Source organism: Delphinus delphis, chromosome 2, assembly GCF_949987515.2.
Source record: "Delphinus delphis chromosome 2, mDelDel1.2, whole genome shotgun sequence".
In the NCBI taxonomy this organism is placed as follows: Eukaryota; Metazoa; Chordata; class Mammalia; order Artiodactyla; family Delphinidae; genus Delphinus; species Delphinus delphis.
Window position 1 is genome coordinate 164860847 of NC_082684.1, and position 22163 is coordinate 164883009.

Sequence of the window (22163 nt, forward strand, 5' to 3'; positions counted from 1 at the left end):
AATTTCTCGTGATCACAGTACCCATTGTCCTAAAATGTGCCAGTGCTCATGGACTCTCTGACTCAACGAGTAATAAATATTTGTCACAAATTATCTTGATAAAATGGAACCCCATGAACCTCTTCTTCCCCCATTAAAATAGTTAATGTGGCCCAGTGTAAATTAAAACAAAGTCTTTCATGGTTGAAACCCTTTAGACAAGATGTATTTAGAGAAGTGGTGAGTATCCCCACTGCTCTGCCATTTAAGAGCCCAGTTCACCCTGCTCTTAAACTTGGGAAGAATGAATGTGCCTCACAGTGTTACCCATGAGCCTGGATTGCTGTGGGCCGCGTTAAGGTCCCTGTAGCCAGTACTACTGAATTGACCAAATTCATCCAATCAGCGAATGGTAAATATTTTTCTATTATAGAATTTGCTGCATATCTTTTGTTCGGTGCCTATTTCAACAGCCTCTTGACTGAAGTTTGCCTTCCCCTCCAAAGGGCTAGGACATACTTTACCCAGCTCCCAGGGCGGGTAGCTCACAGCCCTGTCATTGCACGCAGTCTCTGAGGGCAAGACCTTAACTACATCCTTCTTTCTCTAGGGACACAGGTATGACATTACCCTGATGATTTCCTCTTTGACACACTCGTTTGGGACATACAAATAATACAAGGTGCTCACAAAAAGAGGATGGGCCACTGCCTCACACAGGGTAAGGCCCCCCTGCCACCTCGATGAGATTCCTGAAAATTATTGGGGAAACTGAAGGCTGCTCTCTCTGTGACACTGTCAAGAAACAGCTGTTGACTCTCAGCACCCACAACGTCTTTTAGGCTTTTTTTTGTGTTCCGAAGGAAACATATTTCTCATTTACAACTTGTACACAAGCCCATTTATGCTGTTACTTGCAAATTAGCTCACTTTGAATGGGGCCCCCTCTAACAAAGGGCTCTAGAATCTGTCCCAACTGCAAAATAACAGACACTCCTGTTAGTGCCCCCCAGAGACTCCTTCACTGTAGAGGTTTTGGCAACCTTCTCTCTGAGTTATAATACCAGTTGTGTACAGCTAATTACTTTAAAATGTTAAAACCGTAAGTATTTGGACTGCTAAAATTAAATTTTTGGTCTTTTAAAGAAACTGCTTAAAAAATGAAAAAGAAAGCCACAAACCAGGAGCAAATATTCACAGCACATATCAGAAAACAAGATTTGTATCGCAATTTGTTCATCTATTCTCCTACTGATAAACACCTGGGTAGCTGCCGGCTCTGGGTTACAATGTATTATGAATACAGACGCTATGGATATTTGTGTATAACTCTCTTAGTAGTCATGTGTCTTAATTTCTCTCGGATAAATACCTACTGGTGGAATCGCTAGGTCATAGAGAAAGTATACATGTCACTTTACAAGAAACTAGGTAAGTATTTTTCCCAAGTATTGCTTTGCACTCTAACCAGCGATAACTGAGGGTTCTTGTTGCTCCAGATCCTCACCCACACTCGATATCACCAGTTATTTTATTTATTTATTTATTTTAAAAGAATAATCAGGAATTTAGTTATTAATTTAATTTTATTTAATTTTACTCTTTGGCCATGCCATGCAGCATGCGGGATCTTAGTTCCCCAACCAGGGATCGAACCGGTGCCCCCTGCATTGGAAGGACAGAGTCTTAACCACTGGGCCTCCAGGGAGGTCTCCAGTTATTTTGACTGTTGTGGTGGGAATGAAATGTATCTTATTGTGGTGACGATTTGCATTTCCCAGATAACAAATGATCTTGAGTATCTTTACATGTGTTTAAAGACCAACTGAATATCTACTTTTGTGAAGTATGTGTTCATTTGTTAACTGGGTTGTCTTTTTATCAGTCAGTTGTAAGAATTCTTTATATTTTGTGGACACAAGATCTTTGTCAGATATATGTTTTGTGAATATTTTCTTCCAGTCTGTAACTTACATTTTCATTTAAAATTCTTCAACTTCTGAAGACTTACCTAATTCCCATATACTCTTTATCTAGCTAACTACAATGCTAATAGCTTATGTAATTACTGTGGTTACAGGCCTCCAAGATGGTCCTCAGTGATGTCTACCTCCTTGTTCAGTCCCCTTCCACAGTGCCTAGAGCTGACCTGTGTAACTAACAAGATATTGTAGAAATGGCAGTGTGTGACTTCCAAGGCTAGTTTATAAAAGACACTGCAGCTTCTGCCTTGCTGTCTTTGGGATCACTTGGCTCTGAAGGCCAACTGCCCAGCTGTGAGGGCATTCAAGCAGCCCAATAGACAGGCAGTGATAGGAAGAGACAGTGTCTCCCTCAAGATCAAGGGGCAAGCATTCTTACTGTCTGGTGTAGTGAAGATAATTGCCTCCCTCTGGAGAAAAGGACAGCCATGCTTATTGCCTGTTATAAAAGATTTGGGTTCCTTAAGCTCAGGATTCCTCTTCTGCACCACAACCCATTGGCTGCAGAGGGGGTCATCTGTCCCTCTGCATTGCTCTGGGGGAACTGGGCTCAGGGAACCAGCAGAAAAAATGCTGCTACTCTAGCTACTGCTATTGCTGTGAGTGACAAACTGTCCTTTACCTCTGATCGACGAGTCTCATGTCTGCTACCAGCATCCATGAAACTGTGGCAGGCTAACTTATGTACTTGCAAGTGGGGTAGAATCTCCAATGCCTTACAGTTTGGGTGACAAGGATAGGATTCTGACTGAGACACGACTTTCTGAAAGAGGAAGGATGAGAGCCTTGCAGAGACTTGAGGGAAGGCCTTGGGAATCTGCAGTAAACACGTTGACCAAATCATACAGTCAGTTATGGAAGCAAATGGCCCTTCCTTTCGCTGCCTATTACTGAGGGTGAACTGCGGAGGTGGCTGCAGGCTGAACACCAGGAAACAGGTGTCCTCACTGCTGCTAAATCTCTTCTGGGCTGGGGCACTTCCTTACCATCCTGTTAATCAGCCTCAGGTGTGTCCCACAGTAACAACCAGGAGATTCATTTCAGTACTGTTCCCTTTCAGGCAAAAGGTTCTGCTCTCTTTCAGACAATTACAGAGACACATATCTATAATGACCATGAAAGGAGAGAAATTCATGGGCATAAATCAGGCCAGTCATTAGAACAATGTCTGGTTTACTTGGGAGTTGAGGGGGCGGGGTGTGTAATGGTCTTAAGGACAAATGGTATCAGCTGGGCTGTCTTTCCTACAGTCTGTCTTGTCCACCTCAAGTCTATTTGGAAATGACAGTAAAAGGTCTCAGAGGTTTTGGAAGTGGGTCATGGCTGCTTTTATCCTTTCAGGAGGTCTCCCAGAGACAGATAAACTCTTGTAGGAAACCAAGAATGAGGCCTTGCTTAGTATTCAGGTTCTTATTACCTCAGATTGGATTTAGAATGCTGATATAAGTGACCAACTAGAGAATGAGAAATTAACCCAGAGAAACTTAGGTAAATTTTTGTGGTCAGCCTACCACCCTGGAAAACTCCCCTAGCCCTTATGTAGAAACTGAGTGAGAATTAAGAGATGTTAGTGATGGGAGAGCAACTGCTCTGGATCAAGATGGACTCGGCAAAGAAGGTCACCACTGTGCAAGCCTGAGCCAGCCAGTGGCAACCCCATGACCTCAGCTAGAAAGCCCTGTGGCTACGGTACTGAGTCAGAGTTCTCAAAGCTGAAATAGATGGTATCCGCCATGAGGACCTCACCACCTGATCGCACGTGGTGTGATCACGGGTCGCCCAAAACAGTGGAGTTGCACTTGGTTTGTGCAGCTCAGAATTAGAAGCACCTTATCCAAATCTCTGAGTACTGGAGATAGTATGTGTCTCATTTCAGCACCCTACCTGGTACTTTATACGGACTAAACTACTTATCACAGTACTTTGAAGGGACTCAGACCAGCAGGCTGCATTTGCACCTGTCCAGCAAGCTGCTGACATGCTGTCTGCTTTTGAAGTCCCACATCTTCATGACTCTTTTGGGAGGTAAGTCTCTATGACTAATGACCCTGTGACCTGGAGCCTATGACAAAGGAAAACAGCCTTGACCTGGAGGCATCTCTTGGGTTTTGGACTTGCTGCCTCCCTGACACAGCTATCAGGTAGGCACACCACCCCCTTTTTTGGGGGCCTCATTGCACAGCATGTGGGGTTTCAGTTCCCTGACCAGGGATCAAACCCGTGCCCCCTGCAGTGGAAGCGCAGAGTCCTAAACACTGGGCCACCAGGGAATTCTGAGGTGCACCCTTTTTGAAAAGCAACTACTAGCTTGCTGTTGAACTATTTTCAAAAGGAATGCCTGGTTTAAGGAAGCCTTGTGACTCTCCAGTCTGATATTCCCATTTTGGGGTGAGTCAATGCAGATTCAATGACTCATAAGTTGAGGGGGCCTAACAAGCCTTGCTTGTTAAATGGAAACGGTAAGTTCAAGAACACAGCTGGCCTCGGCCCACTGGCATCTGGTCTCTACATGAAAAAGTGGCAGCTTTCCCTTTGGGAGAAACTTTTACTCTATTCCACCATCTGAAGCAAAGCTGCTGGCTCAGTGGGGCCCTCAATTCACAAAGGTTCCATTAAATGCCTGGGCCTTGTTCACTGATGGTTGGGCTAATGAGAAACCTGACGGTATCCAACCTCAGTTAGCAGCTATGAAAAAACAAAACAGATGTCGCTGTGTAGAGAGAGTGGAGCTGGGGGCGGGAGGCGGGGCGCTTCCCCACCACCGACACTTTTCCAGGTTACTGAGCTGCCATTCCCATCCGATCAGCCACGTCATTATGGCTCTCGAAGGTGGTCTTTGCCATTTTTTCAGCTTTCCAGACCATTCACGGGTCTGTCCGCAGTTACACCTTTTATTGCAAAAGCCACTCAACAGCCACTCAAGAGTTACCGTATCTGATGAAACTCAAAAATTGATTAAAAAATGTTTGACTCTATCTCCCTCACCTCCTCCAGGTCTTTACACCTTATAATAAAGCAGTTTGGTCACTAAATGTCACTTTCTCTAGAAAGGAATCTTATCTTCTTAGCTACTTCCTGGGTGATGAGTAATGATTAGGATGAAAGGAGATGCGGGTTATAGAGACGTATTTAGAAAATTTGGGATTCCCACCTGATTCTGGCATGATGCTTCTTTCTCTTATGACAATCCCAGCCCAGTCTGGCTGGTATACCTTCTGGGTGGCAGTCCAGCCAAAAGGGGGAATAGGCGTTTCAACCTCGATTCTGGTTCAGCTACCTGGATTCTCTTGTTAGAGTCACATGGTCCTAGGTCATGATCACTTAGGTGAACAGACTTGTCACCAATACAGTGCAAAGTGGGGGGATCTAATGGAACTCTATAAGATGTATAAAAATGACTTTTTCCTCTCGTACTTGACCCTTCTGGGGAAAAGATCTTGGTACAAGGTCAGGGGTGAATGGGGGAAAAAAAGGTGAAGCTACAGCTTCTGGAATGAGATACCCCAATTTTGTGGCAATGGAGGGAGAACAACAATCTCAAAATCTGGAAAGGGAACAGCTTAGATCCTGAGAGATATGGGGAAGGGAGGAGTGTTAATAATTTTGTCTTTCAGAATAGGCCCTGGAACCTTCCTCATGAAGGAAAACACCCTGGTGCTACTCTCTCAAACTGTTCCAAGTGCCCTAAATTTAGCTGGCTGTACCACAATTTGATTATTATTGCCTTAAATATTTCTGACAATGCCATTAAAAATAGCAGATGGCCCAGATCCTGTATATCCCATGCTAAACGTACATCAGCACCTTTGGGTGTCATCTCTATCCTCATCCCCATGGCCATCACACTCAATCATTCTGTGGGGAAGAAAAATGTGACTGGTGGCACTGACCAACATGACAGGTTGGGCTGACGACTTCAGGTAGTTGCTCAACAAAACAAGGACTAGACTCCATTATTAAAAGTGAACTGGCCCAGCTGACAGGTGTGTAGGAAGCAGGGTCGACTTGTTCCTCCCCCTGACTCATAGAAGTCTCATATGTAATATACTACCACTGCCCTAATAATTGTAAATAAACTCTCTTTACAGGGTCATCATGTGCCTGCACCCTAGGACTACACTTTGGTGCAGAAGCAAGCCATCTTTTTTTCCTTTATTCCTGAAATTACAATGACTTGCGCCCTGGGAGTAGTCATAGGAGACATTCAAGTGTTTAAGGAAACACCACCAGCAGGTTATGTAGCCCTCAGATGACTGAGAAGATCCCTCCGAAATGAGGGATAACTGACTTGTAGTTCATGTGCTCATTGAGGAAGGTATCCCTACGATGGGAATCATCTAATTTTAAAAGGTGGTATGAAATTTGTTCCTATTTGAATTGACCAATTACACTACCTACCATGGTGGTGGAAGACACTCAGATCAGCCTCAACTTTCTGGCCAGGGTTGTTACTGGTGACCCCACTGCCACAGATTCCTCCTGTGGGCCAGGGCGGAAGCTTGCTAAAGCATCCTGCTATACCAGAGGCTTGGGGAACTGGCTTAAAAATGCTGATATTCTGACTACTGCTGTTGCTGTAATAAACTGTCCTTTATCTCTGACCAGGAGTCTTATTCTTCTATCACCATTCATGAAACTGTGGCAGGCTAACTTGTTAGTCTGCAAATAGTGTGAAATTGTAGACCCTTCACAGTTGTTGACAGTATGTACCTTTTCATTTTCTTAATGGTACCTCTTGAATGACAGAAGTTTTTAATTTTCATGAAGTCCAATTTATCAGTGTTTTCTTTTATGGTTAGTGACTTGAGTGCCCTGTCTCTAAAGGCTTTATCAATCTCAAGGGTAAGGTAGGGGTCAAGGTTCATTTCCTATTTCACAGCTGCTCCAATACCATTTGTTGAAAAGACTACATTCTTTCTCCTTCTGAATTGCCTTGATATCACTGTCAAAAATCAGTTGATAGACTGTAGAGAACAAATGTATGGATACCAAGGGGGAAAGGGGTGGTGGGAGGGATTGGGAGACGGGGATTGCCACTATACATTATCGATACTATGTAGACAACTGATGGGAACATACTGTATAGCACAGGGAACTCTACCTAATGCACTGTGGTGACCTAAATGGGAGGGAAGTCCAAAAGGGAGGGGATATCTGTATGTGTATGGCTGATTCATTATGTTGTGCAGTGCAGGCAAACACAACAGTGTAAAGCAACCACACTCTAATAAAAATTTTTTAAAAAAAAAGACAAAGAAGAGAAACAAAGAGAAGTCAAGAAGAAAAGGAATGTAATCACTAAAGGCAAATATAAACATTTTAAATTCTTAAAAAAAATCAACTGTCTGTATGTGTCTACTTCAGGGCTCTTTTAATGTTACATTGATCTATTTATCTATTGGATGCCATATAATTTCCATTATAAGATAAGAAAATTGTAGTGTTGTGCTACTAATTTTTTTAAAGATGTAGCACATCACAACTTTTTTTTTTGGGGGGGGAATGAAAATTATTTTAAATTACAAATAAATATTCCATCTATTTAAATCTTTATCCCTGCTTGTGGAATAATGCTATATAGTCTGCAAAAGGACCTAAATCAGGACCTGGGGTCTTTGTTGTCTTTTTTAGCTACACCTTTTTAATGCTCTACAAAACTTATATCCTGTCTTACTCTTCCTGAAATAAGAACACTATCATCACCTATAAGGTTAGGGAATTGGCAAAAAGATGTAATAATTTTCTTAAGGCCACCTAGAAAGTCAATACAAGAAGCCAAAGATTCAAAGTTCTTAAAGAAAAAAAAAAGTATTCTGGATAAAATTATAAATGATTAAGACCCAACATTTACTATATTATTTACTAAGATTATATAAAAGATATGTGTGAGTGTGCATTTACTATATTATTCAAAAGAAAGACTCTTTGAAAATGAGCATTGGTAAATTTATGTTAGAAAATCTTTGTGCCGTCATTATTACTTGTTCTCTATTGTTTTTTTTTCAATGTTGAAAAGTAGGAAAAGCTTTATAAAGAATTACATTACTATTTACTGCCTAAAACTTTTTTTTGAGAAAAATGAATAGTAAAGCGTAGAAAACCAAAGTTAGATATATATACTGTTAGACTACCTAGGATAAAGTTATATCATATTTAAGATTAACATAATGTTAACAGAAAAACTTTAGAACATGACACTGGCTTTGATTTAAGACCTCATGAAAAAGCAGTACAAATTAGTTTTTTTTAGTTTTGGAGGACATCCATTAGCCCACCAGCTTGTCAGTCACGCTTTGAAATTCAAGCTTAAAAAATGTATTGGGGACTTCCCTGGTGGCACAGCGGTTAAGAATCTGCCTGCCAATGCAGGGGACATGGGTTCAATCTCTGGTCTGGGAGGATCCCACATGCCACGGAGCAACTAAGCCCGTGCGCCACAACTACTGAGCGTGCGCTCTACAGCCCGCGAGCCACAACTACAGAGCCCGTGCTCCGCAACAAGAGAAGCCACCACAAAGAGAAGCCTGCGCACCACAACAAAGAGTAGCCCCCACTCGCCGCAACTAGAGAAAGCCCGTGAGCAGCAACGAAGACCCAACGCAGCCAAAAATAAAATAAAATTAAATCTTTAAGGAAAAAAAGTATTGATTTACCACTGACATAATTAAAATTATATCCTCTTGTTGGATTGACCCCTTTATCGTTATGTAATACTCCTTCTCTGTCTCTTATGATAATCTTTGTTTTAAAGTTTACTTTGTCTGATATAAGTATAGTTACCCCAGCTTTCTTTTGGTTTCCATTTGTATACAGTATCTTTTCCCATCCCTTCACTTTCAGTTTATGTGTGTCCTTATATCTGAAGTCAGTCTCTTGTAGTCAGTGTATTGATGGGCTAATGCATGTCCTCCAAAACTATAAAGAATTATAGTTGACCCTTGTACAACATGGGTTTGAACTGCATGGGTCCACTTACATGCAGATTTTTTTCAATAAATATGTACTATAGTACTACACGAAACACAGTTGGTTGAATCCACAGATGTGGAACTGGGGATACGGAGGCCTGACTATAGTTACATGCAAATTTTTCACTGTGTGAAGGGTTGGTGCCCCTAATCCCCATGTTGTTCAAGGGTCAACTGTAATACCAATCCTTCTCTAACTCTTCCAAAAAACAGAGAACACTTTCAAACTCATTTTACAAGGCCAGCATTACCCTGATACCAAAACCAGACAAGGAAGCCATAAGGAGAGAAAATTACAGGCCAAAATCCCAGGTGAACACAGATGCATTTTAAAATCCTCAAGAAAATATTAGCAAACCAAATTCATTAATACAGTAAAAGTATCATACACCACGGTCACGTGGAATTTATTCCAGGGATGCAACAATGGTTCAACATGTGCAAATCAATGTGATACACCAACATTAACAACATTGGTTTGTTAACAACATTAACAAAATGAAGGATAAAAATCATATAATCATCTCAGTAGATGCAGAAAAGGAATTTGACAGAATCCATAAGTATCCATTTATGATAAAAACTCGCAAGAAAGTGAGTACAGAGGGAATGTACTTCAACATAATAAAGGTCATATATGACAAGCCCATAGCTAACATTATACTCAATGGTGGAAAGCTGAAAGCTTTTTCTTTAAGATCAAGAACAAGACAGGGATGCCAAGTCTTACCACTTTTATTCAACATAGTATGGAAAGTCCTAGCCAAAGCAAGTAGACAAGAAATAAAATGCATGCAAACTGGAAAATGCATGCAAACATGTAAAACTGTCACTTTTTGCAGATGATATATGATATAATATATAGAAAACCCTAAAGCCTCCACCAAAAGACTGTTAGCACTAGTAAATTCAGTAAAGTTTCAGGAAACAAAATCAATCAAAACAATCTGTTGTGTGGTTTTTTTTTTTTTTTTTTTGCAGTACGCGGGCCTCTCACTGTTGCAGCCTCTCCCGTTGCGGAGCACAGACTCCGGACGAGCAGGCTCAGCGGCCATGGCTCACAGGCCCAGCCGCTCTGCGGCATGTGGGATCTTCCCGGACAGGGGCACGAACCCGTGTCCACTGCATCGGCAGGCAGACTCTCAACCACTATGCCACCAGGGAAGCCCTGTTGTGTTTTTATGCACTAGTAATGAACTCTCACAAAAAGAAATTAAGAAAACAATCCCATTTACAAAAAAATAAAATACCTAGGAATAAATTTAACCAAGGAGGTGAAAGATCTGTATACTGAACACCGTAAGACATTAATGAAAGAAACTGAAGAAGACACAAAAAAATGGAGAGACAGTCTGTGCTCATGGATTGGAAGAATATGTTAAAATGTCCATACTACCCAAAGCAATCTACAGATTCAATACAGTTCAATGGTATTTTTCACAGAAATAGAAAAACAATCCTAAAATTAGAGTGGAACCACAAAGGACCCCCAATAGCCAAAGCAATCTTGAGAAAGAAGTACAAAACTGGAGCAAAGTACAAAACTGCTCCCTGATTTCAAATTATATTACACACCTACAGTAATCAAAACAGTATAGTATGAGACAACCTACTGAATGGGAGAAAATATTTGCAAATGATATTACTGATAAGAGATTAATATCCAATACATATAAATAGCTCATAAAACTCAACATCAAGAAAACAACCCAAGGGCTTCCCTGGTGGCACAGTGGTTAAGAGTCTGCCTGCCGATGCAGGGGACATGGGTTCGTGCCCCGGTCCGGGAGGATCCCACATGCTGCGGAGCGGCTGAGCTCGTGAGCCATGGCCGCTGAGCCTGCACGTCCGGAGCCTGTGCTCCGCAACGGGAGAGGCCACAGCAGTGAGAGGCCCGTGTACCGCAAAAACAAAACCAAAAACAAACAACCCGATTAAAAAATGGGGCAGAAGAACTGAACAGACATTTTTCCAGAGGAAATGCAGATTTTTCATATGCAGGCCAAGAGGCATATGAAAAGATGATCAACATAACTAATCATCAGGGAAATGCAAATGAAAACCACAATGAGATATCACCTAACACCTGTCAGAATGGCTATCATCAAAAAGAACACAAATAACAAATGTTGGTGAGTGTGTGGAGAAAAGGGAACCCACATACAGTGCTGGTGGGAATGTAAACTGATGCAGCCACTGTGGAAAGCAGTATGGGGGGTTTTCAAAAAATTAAAAATAGAACTACCATATGACCCAGCAATTCCACTCCTGGGTACACATCTGAAAAAGACAAAAACACTAATTCGAAAGCTACATGCACCTCAATGTTCAGAGCAGCATTATTTACAATTGCCAAGATATGGAAACAAACTAAGTGCCCGTCAACAGATGAATAAAGATGTGGTATATCTATACCATCAAATACTACTCAGCTATAAAAAAAGAATGAAATTTTGCCATTTGCAGCAACATGGATGGATTTGAAGGATATTATGCTAAATGAACTAAGTCAAAGACAAATACTATATGATATCACTTATATGTGGAATCTAAAAGACACACCAAACTAGTGAATAAAACAAAAAAGAAGCAGACTCGCAGATATGGAGAATAAACTAGTGGTTACCAGTGGGGGAGTGGGCGGGCGGCAATAAAAGGGTGGGGGAGAGGGAGGCACACACTCCTGGGGGCAAGACAGGCTCGAGGATGTACTGCACAACGTAAGGAACCCAGCCAATATTGTGTAGTAACCGTAAATGGAAAAAACGAATGAAAAATTGTATGAAAAATAAAAAATAAATGGCCACCCCACCACCACCAAACAGTATGATACTGGCATAAAGTCAGATTATATGATCAATGGAAGAGAATAGAGATCACAGAAATAAACTCATTCATATACGGTCAATTGATTTATGACAAAGGAGCCAAGAATATACAATGGGGAAAGGACAGTCTCTTCAATAAATGGTGCTGAGAAAACTGGACAGGCATACGCAAAAGAATGAAACTGGACCACTATCTTACACCATACATAAAACTTAACCCAAAACAGATTAAAGACTTGAATGTAAGACCTGAAACCATAAAACTCCTGGAAGACAACATAGGCAGTAAGCTCCTTGACATCCCAGATTTGATCCACTGTTAAAAATCCACCAATTTTTCTCATTTCCTTTAGGAAGAAATCCAAGTTCCTATGCAAGGCATTTAAAGACTGGGTATCTGGCCCCTGCCTACCTCTCCACTTTTATTTCATCTTAATCTCTGCCTCCTATCCTAATGCTTCAGACATCTGAAACTACTGGCTGAACATGGAGGATGTTTCATATCACTGTGCCTTTTTGAATATTTTCCCTATGCTTAGAATACACTATTCTGCATTTTCTATCTAATAACTACTCCTCTGTGAAGCCTTTCTAACTCCCAAGACACTGAAGTACTCCCTCTGCTATGCTTCCTCCATAACTATATACACTTTTATAAAAATTATTGCATTATATTGTGATGGCCTCTTTATATAACTGTTTCTTTGTATGGATTATAATCTCCTAAGGCTTAGGGACTATGCCTTTCCTGCATATATTCTCAATGCCTGGAGCACATTATTAAGTCAGTGAATAATTACTGAGTGAGTATTTTGGGAAAAAGTTGAAAAACCCAAAGGAAAAATAGAGGCGAAGCATACCAGGCCCCTTTGGAGGTAGGACAATAAATTCTATATGTATTATTAGAAGTGGATAACGCATACATGAGTGGAAAATGACAATAATTACGTATTTCTCTAGGATTGGTGATACTCAAAATGTAGATCTCTTGCTTAGTAAAGTTAGAATTCCACCAGAGACATTTTCATGTCTTAAGGGACATTTTAATTTATAGATTTATAGCTATTAACATTAAATGTGACCTCAAGGACCAACTGTTCTGTCTACAGGCAGAAATTTTTCTGCATTATCCTATTTGAGAAAAAATAACTGAAACAAAAGAAACCGAAGGGATTTTTAAAAAATCAGGACGTATGATAAAAGGATGTATTGGTAAATAGTACGGGGGAAGCTGGAAATTTGTAGTACTCTTTCCATGTTGTTCAACTATAATGCATCCAGTATTTGTCAAAGGTCATATTATTCAACAGAATGACACCTGATTCTTAGTTTAGTAACTGGAATCATGTATATACACTGGAATCTAACTAGCTTTCTTAAAGGGTAACACTTTTAGTAGTTACATTCCCTTAAAACAGCCTCATTTCAATGGTTTATCTATATGCTGTAATATTTAATAATATTTTAGAATTACAAGGGGTCACAGAGACAACCTAGCCCAACACCCTCTTTTTAAGATAGAAGAAACTGAAGCCTACAGAAGCCGAAAAGGCTTCTTCAGGTTCACTGGGCAATCAGCGATGGAGTTGGGATAAGATCTCAGGTTTCCCAATTTTAGCCCAGTAATCCATTCTGAGTTTTTAAAATTACAAATAAAAGTGTTAAGTTATCGCTGACAGTGAGCATATATATTGTATCATGCAATATCATAAAAACATATTTAGCCAAACTGCTGAAAGTGGGATACCTTTTAAATATTTCTACAAAATTAAGGTAGGATCATAATTTTAGACAGCATCACAGTCAGGACAATACTTGCAAATTCTTTTAATTAGTATAAATGTCATAATTTCCTTTCCAGTTTTATGTCATCTGATAGCAAAGTCCTAGTGTGAAAGGAAAATAAAAATAGAGTCAGTATGGCTCAGATAGCTCTCTTAAATGGAGCTGGGAGGCCATTAAGGAAGTATGACTTATGCAAGTCTCAGCCTGGATGGAATCTGACCTTTGGACCTGATGAAGTCATCCGGAACACCTGCCAGAAACTCAAGATACTTATAGGACCCTTACCCTAAAATAACTTGTGACAGTCTATCTACTTATCAGACCCCTACCCTAAAACAACTTGTGATCCCGGGACTTCCCTGGTGGTGCAGTGGTTAAGAATCTGCCTGTCAATGCAGGGGACCCGGGTTCGATCCCTGGTCCAGGAAGATCCCACATGCTGCAGAGCAACTAAGCCCATGCACCACAACTACTGAGCCCTCGTGCCACAACTACTGAAGCTCACACTCCTAGAGCCCATGCTCTGCAACAAGAGAAGCCACCGCAATGACAAGCCCATGCACTGCAAGTAAGAGTAGCCCCTGCTTGCCGCAACTAGAGAAAGCCCGGGCGCAGCAATGAAGACCCAACAACGCAGCCAAAAAAATAAAATAATATAAAAAAATAAATAAAAACAAACTTGTGATCTCTTAAGGACAAATACTGTCTGACTCAGGTCAGAGTCAATCATAATTCTCACCAGGCAACTTTCAACACCCTCTGGCTTTTTGTTTTAATAAGCCCCTGACTCTTTTCCTCGGAACATTCTTTCAGAGTTACCAGAATCTGTGTCTCTTGATTTGTGATCCTTAAGACCCCAAATAAACACTTTTCTTATTTGCAGCCTCCTGCATTATTTTTTGGTTGACACTAGACACATACTAAGTACTCAGAAAACACTTGTTAAATTGACTGAAAGAATACCATAGGATAGTCTCGAGTATTAACCACTAACAAGGGAAGGCCTACGTAATTTGCAGAAGAGGGATACAGACAAGAATACAGCTAGGAAAAATAGGAATAGTTTATAAAATCATAGTAAGTTTTAAAAATATGTGTTATTTAGGTCTTTACTCATCTCTGCAAATTCAAGGAGACTTGAACTGACATCTAGAAAACCACAAACAAACCTATTAGAGCTTTTTAAGTGAAAATAAGAACTTAGATGAAGTGTGCACTGAAGAGCTGCTTCTTTGTGAAGCCTTTAAATTTTCGTGTTTTATCCAGATTTCCTTATGACCAGTGGTATATGTCTGTAAGGTGGTTCCCAGGATAAGGGAAATGGATGTGAAAAGTATAAAAACCAATCTCACACCAGGATCAAGTCATAAATGATACCTTCATACCCATACGTGTGCCACCATATATTTAAGTGCACTTTTAGATGGGGTAGTTTTAATTAGAATTTTTTATTGAAGTATCATTGATCTACAATGTTGTGTTAGTTTCAGGTACAGAGCACAGTGATTCAGTTATATATATACACATACATATATATGCACGTATGTACATATATATTCTTTTTAGATTCTTTTCCCATTTTTTCTTAACAGTTGTGATTTTTCTCTCACTGATGTGTATTTTCCTTACTCTCAAGAGAAAGCTATTCAACTGTCATATTTTCTTCATTCCTTATTCAGTCTTAAAAATTTATGGCTTCTGATATGCTTTCCACTTACATATAGACAATACCAGTCAATAGTACTTTTAGTTTGAACAATAATAATACATCAAGTACTCTGTCCTTCCTTCATGTGTTTCCATACTTGAGAATAAAAATTAGACATAATAAATGTACCAGCAAATGAAAAGGTATGGAAAACTCCTTGATTACCTGAGCATACCTACCACTGTGCCTGACACATAGCAGGCTTATAATAATTATGTGGAATGAATGGCTGACTGACTAGCTGAGTGAATGGTGGAAATAAAGATTCCGGCCATTTTGACAGTGGCTGGAATTTGGCACTCAACAGTTCTTGCATGTAACCAAGCAGACTAGACTCGCTTTGCTAAGGGAGGGAAGAGTCAAGCTTCCGTTCAAAAGACAGTAATACTAAGAGCCGTTGGTACAGCCTTACACCAAAAACTAGGCTGGGGAGAAGAGAATGGGAGGAGCAACAGCTGGACAAGGGCTTTGGAGGCTTTCTTCTCACTGCTCGGTGCAGCTAAGTGTTCCAGTTCCACAGACATTATAGGTCCGTAACACTACCTGAGTAAGAGATTATTCAAATCTTTCGGGAAAGATCTGGCACCACACGATGGTAAATCAGATAAAGTTACCATCATTTGAAGTGAGGCTGTAAGTTAAGGACATATATTAAGGCCAATAATATTTAATAAATGTTAGCCGTGGGTTACTGAATTTCCAAACAGCCCTCAAGAGGGAGGTGAGGGTGAGGGAAGTCTGCTGTCTGCTTCCTACCAGCCTGGGCCACCATGCTGCTCCCCTCCAGCTTCCGCTTCCCACCCAGCTCCCAGGAGTGTCACAAACCTGCCCTTACTCATGGTTTCTATTGTGGTAAAATATACATAACATACGTTATGTCCCTATGGATTTGCTTACTTTGGATATTTTATATAAATGGAATCATACAATATGTGACCTTTAGTTTCTGGCTCATTTACTTATAATGTTTCAGTATTCATCCACATTGTGACATGTGTCAGTCCTTTTTATGGCTGAGTAATATTCCATTGTACATTTAGACCACATTTGTTTATCCATTAATTGATGGACATTTGGGCTGTTTCCACCTTTTGGCTATTGTGAATGGTGCTGCTATGAACATGCACATGCATGTATTTATTTGAGCTCTTGGTTTCAACTCCCTTGAGTATATACCTATGAATGGAAGGGCCGGATCATACCGTAACTCTATGCTTAACTTTTTGAGGACCCACCAACCTGTTTTGCACAGCAGCTGAACCATTTTACATACTTTCCAGTAATTTATGAGGATTTCATTTTCTCCATATCCTTGCCAACATTTGTTATTTTCATTTTCCCCTCTTTTTCATACGGCCATGCTTACAGGGTGTGAGTGGTATCTCACTGTGATTTTGATTTGCATTTCCCTAATGATTAATGATGTTGAGCATCGTTTCACATGCTTATGGGCCATCAGTATATCTCCTCTGCCCATCTTTGAATTGGGCTGTTTTTTGTTGTTGCTGAGTTTTAGGAGTCCTTTATATATTCTGTGTATTAATCTCTTATCAGATATATGATTTGCAAATATTTTCTCCCATTCTGTTCCACCTTCACTCTTGATAGTGTCCTTTGATATACAGAAGTTTCTAATTTTGATAAGTCCAATTTATCTGTATTTTCTTTTGTTGTTGTGCTTTTGGTGTCACATCCAAGAAATCTTGCCAAATTCAATACCATAAAGCTTTCCCCATGTTTTCTTCTAAGAGTTTCATAGTTTTAGCTCTTGCATTTATGTCTTTGATCCATTTTGAGTTGGTTTTTCTATATGGTGTAAAACAAAGGTCCAACTTCATTCTTTTCAATATGGATATCCAGTTTTCCCAACACCATTTGTGGAAAGACTGTCCTTTCTCCATTGGACAGTCCTGGCACTCTTGTTGAAAATCATTTGACATATATGCGAGGGATATTTTTTTACTCTATTCTATTCCATTGATATATATGTCTGTCTTTATGGCAGTCCCACACTGTTTTTTTTTTTTTTTTATGCTGTACGCGGGCCTCTCACTGTTGTGGCCTCCCCCGCTGTGGAGCACAGGCTCCGGACGCGCAGGCTCAGCGGCCATGGCTCACGGGCCCAGCCGCTCCGCGGCACGTGGGATCTTCCCAGACCGGGGCACAAACCCGTGTCCCCTGCATCGGCAGGCGGGCTCTCAACCACTGTGCCACCAGGGAAGCCCCCCACACTGTTTTGATTACTATAGTTTTGTAGTAAGTTTTGAAATCAGGAAATATGAGTCCTCCAATTTAGTTATTCTCGAGATTGTTTCGGCTATTTGGAGTCCCTTGAGATTCCATTCTGATGGGGATGCACTGAACCTGTAGATTGCTTTGAGTAGTATTCACGTCTAACAGTAGCAAGCCTTCCAATCCATGAATACAAGATGCCTCTCAATTTATTTTTCTTTAGTTTCTTTCACCAATGATTTGTAGTTTTCAGTGTACTTCATTCATCTTTAAAATGAAGCTCAAAGCCACTTTGTCCAGTCAGTACCACTTGCTTACTGGAGGTCACAGTCTCCTCCCTCCCCCACCGTCTGCCTTGGGTTTACATAAATTGTAATGAGATATGCTTTTTCCCATTTGACACTAAGTTTTCAAGATTTACCCGTATTGATACATACAGTTCTAGTTCATTTGTTTAAACTGCTATGTAGTATTAGTTCCTAGGGCTGCCATAAAACATTACACTACAAGCTGGGTGGCTTAAACATTTATTCCCTCATAGTTCAGGAGGCTAGCAGTCCAAAGTCAAGGTGTTGGTAAGGTTGGTTCTTTCTGGAGGCTCTGTGGGAGAATCCGTTCCACACCTCTCTCCAGCTTCTGGTGGTCGCCAGTAATCTCGGTGTTCCTTGGCTCGTACCTGTATCACTCCAATCTCTCCTGTGTGTTTCTGTGTATCTTCACCTTTTATAAGGACAGCAGTTATTGGATTCAGGGCCTGTCTTAATCCAGTACGACCTCATATTAACTAAGACCCTCTTCCTGAATAAGATCATATCCTGAAGTTCTGGGTAGACATGAATAGTGCCCTTTTTGGGAGGGCACTATTCACTATACATTAAATGACTATAATATGTAATTCATTTATCTATTCATTCCCCTTGTTGATGGACATTTAGGTTGTTTCCAATTCTTCACTATTAGAATGCTGCAATGAATATCTTTTTTTCTTTCATAATTGAGATTTTATTGGTTGCTTTGAGGATCAGTACACAGACATTTCAATTTGTACACAATTCTCAACATACGTACCAAAAATCTAAAAAATCATGTAGTTGTGATTCTTTTCTGAACAGTTATTCCAGTGACTTTCCAGCTTAAAATTTGGAGGCAAATTTTCCTTCACAGGATATCAAGTACCAATAGCTTCAAATACTGATATGCTGTTACATCATAAGTGCCACTAATTCGCAATTTAATATCATATACACTACATACTCAAATTGTCAATCGTTCACAGCGCATTAACAGTTACTAGAAGAACTGGACTACCACGACCAAAGATGTTAACAGAGTGCACAAAATTCTGCCCAGGAGAGCCAAGATCGAGGGGTGAGTGGTTTGCTTTAGGTAACAATTCTACCAAAAACAACGTGGGAAGAGTAGTAATTTAAAGTGTTTAAGACATTAAATGCACAACTGACTATGCTTTGTATTATAGGATATAAAAGCTACCCCACCATCTGTGGAATGTTAAGCTCACACCCAAGACAATCAAAGCCTCCCATATTCAATATCCCACTATTTTCTGGTTGTACCAAAAAATAAACAACCAGCAAGTGATATCACCTCTTAAAAAAAAGCATTTACACTTAAAAAATGGGATGAGGTGGGATTCCCTCCTTTTTAAAAATGTTTCTAGAACTACTAAAAAACTTGCATTTACAAAATAGTTGACAAAAATATTCCTCTGGATTGTACAAGAAGGGAGACAGGGACCAGTGATAGGACCAGGTGCGTGGTATTAATCAGACTTGGCTTCTTTCTCTCCTGCTTCATCAGAGGCTGGGCTCTCCTGGTTTTTAGTTTCTCCATTTTCTGCAGGTAAGTCTTCTTTAGTCTCTTGGTTAGCCACTTCAGCCTGTTTTCCCTTTGCTCCCCTTTTCCCTTTTATCTGCACTTTTTTGTCTGAAGATTTATCCTTTCCTGCCGCCTTTTTTGGCTTCGTTTCCACTTTTGCAGGAGTCGGTGTAGCTGACAACCTCACCCATCTCCTCTTGGGCTCCTCCTTCGCTGCCCCCTCCTTGGAGCTGACCTTCCTCTTGGGCATCGTGGCGGCGGGGCTGGCGCCTGCCGGGTACCTATGGGCCGCGGCACGCCAAGAGCCTTCGCAAAGCTGGGCTGCCTGGCCGCTGCTGCTCCTCCCGCCAATGAATATCCTTTAAATGACTCTTTACCTACTTGTGTGTTTACTGATTCCTGACAATAGGATGTGGGTATCTTCAAATTTGCAATTAGGTATCACTAAACTTTTCTCCAAAGTAATTGTATTAATTCACTTTCCCATCAAAAGCAATGGAGATTTGGGACTTCCCTGGTGGTCCAGTGGTAGAGAATCCACCTTCCAACGCAGGGGACACGGGTTCAATCCCCAGTCAGGGAACTAAGATCCCACATGCTGACGGGCAACTAAGCCCACGCGCCACAACTACTGAGCTCGCGCCCAACAACTAGAGAACCCACATGCCACAAACTACAGATCCCACGCGCCCTGGAACCTGCGCACCACAACTAGAGAGAGAAAACCCGCACGCCACAACTAGAGAGAAACCCCAGCGCCAAAATGAAGAGACCGTGCGCCACAACAAAAGATCCCGAATGCCTCAATGAAGATCCAATGTGCCGCAATTAAGACCCAACGCAGCCAAGAAGCAAATAAAAAAAATATTTTTTAAAAAGCAATGGAAATTTCCCATGTTTCCTCCACATAGTTGGCAACATCTAAATTTTTTTTTTTTTTTTTTTGCAGTACGCAGGCCTCTCACTGCTGTGGCCTCTCCCATTGCAGAGCACAGGCTCCGGACGTGCAGGCTCAGCAGCCATGGCTCACGGGCCCAGCCGCTCCGCGGCATGTGGGATCTTCCCAGACCGGGGCACGAACCCGTGTCCCCTTAATCAGCAGGCGGACTCTCATCCACTGTGCCACCAGGGAAGCCCAGCAACATCTAAATTTTAACTTTGCCAGATGTATTAGCTTGTTATTACAAAACAAACAACTGAAAATCTCAGTATATAAAACAACAGGCATTTATTTATCACATGAGTCTGTGGGACACTCAGAGATGGCTGATCTAGGCTGGGCTAGCCCCGGCGGATTGCCTATATTACATGTTTCCAAGTTGGTATTACTATCATACTCATTTAACAGAGCAGAAACTTTTAAAGCAAACCTCAGGGATTAGAAAATGACTTTTTAAAACTCAATACCTAACATTTTTAGGAAATTTTTGTATCTACGTTCATATGTAACAGTGATCTCTTCCTTTTCATAATACATATTTAATTTTGAAATTAAGATTTACATTAGCCTCATAAAAGAACTTGGGGAGATTTTCCTCTACAAATATTAGAATACCTATATAAGACAGAGGTTATCTGGTCCTTGAAGGTGTGGTATTTGTGCATTTTTTTGCCATGTAAATTTAGGTTATGTTGTTAGATGCATAAAGATTATAAGGGTCAGAGTTCTGAATTTTTCTTTCTCTTTACTTGCCATCTTTCAGTGACACTGTGTTTTAGATGTTTCTCTAATAACACGTGGCCACATTTTGTATTAGTTTTTCAATCTGAGAATACTACTTTCATGTATTGTGATTACTGAAATATTTGGATTTATTCTTTATCTTATGCTTTTGTATCTTCTTTTATGTATCTTTTATTCTCTCTTTTCCTATATTCTATTTTTCTTACTGTGTTTTTCTCCACCTATTGGTTTGAAAATTGTACATACTATAGTTTTACCCCTATATTTAAAAAATAATCATTGACAAAGTCTAATTAGTATCTCTATCCTCCTCCCACTCAATACAAGGACGCTAAGGATGCTAAAATGTTTCTGATTTCCTTCTCCCATCTTCTAAGTTTTGCTGTCATACTGTTTTTAAACCCCTCCAAATTAGTCATCATCATTACAATAACTTCTTTTACAGTCAGTGCTTAAGATTTATCAACATGCTTACTTTTTTCTGAGTTACAACTTTTTCTTGCTGCCCTCTCCTTCCTCCTGTATTCAATTTTCTTCTTGCTGAGGTATACCCTTTATTTGCCTTCAAAGTGAGGGTCTGTCAATGGCAAATTGATAAGTCTTAATTTTCCTGAAAATATCTTTATTTTATTCTCAACTAATACTTTAACAAGGTATAAAATGCTACATTGACAATTATTTTCTCTCAGCAATTTGAAGATATTTTTCTATCTTTTTCTGATACCTTTTGTTTCAGATGGGAAGGTAATTGTTAGTATAACTGGTGTTCTTTAATTTTTGCTCTACAATTGGTTTAAAATTATCTATTTGCTTTAATGCTGAACAGTTTCTCTATGGTTTGTTTAAATGTGGATTGTTTTTATTTATCCTGTTCAGGATACTGTGCACTTCTTAAATATGAGGACTTGCCTTTCTTGCCAATTCTGGAAAATCTCAACCATTATTTTATGGTAATATTGCATCTCCCATTCGCTTCTTCTAAACTGTCATTAGACAGATATATGCTGTACTTTCTCATTCTATCTCCCATGTCTCCTAAGCATTCTCATATTTTCTTTCCTTATCTCTTGGTTCTGTATTCTGGGTGATTTGACCAGATCATCTTCCAATTCACTAATTCTCATTTCAGTAGTTTAATCCAACCATTAAAGAAAAAAAAAT

General features: G+C 40.2%; 1 protein-coding gene and 1 pseudogene across 1 annotated transcript in view; both read right to left on the reverse strand.

Moving 5' to 3' along the window:
* Window positions 1-22163, reverse strand: part of DNAJC1 (DnaJ heat shock protein family (Hsp40) member C1) — a 193789-nt gene that overhangs the window by 40122 nt on the left and 131504 nt on the right. The window lies entirely within an intron of this gene.
* LOC132421072 (non-histone chromosomal protein HMG-14 pseudogene) lies at window positions 10938-20244 on the reverse strand (annotated as a pseudogene).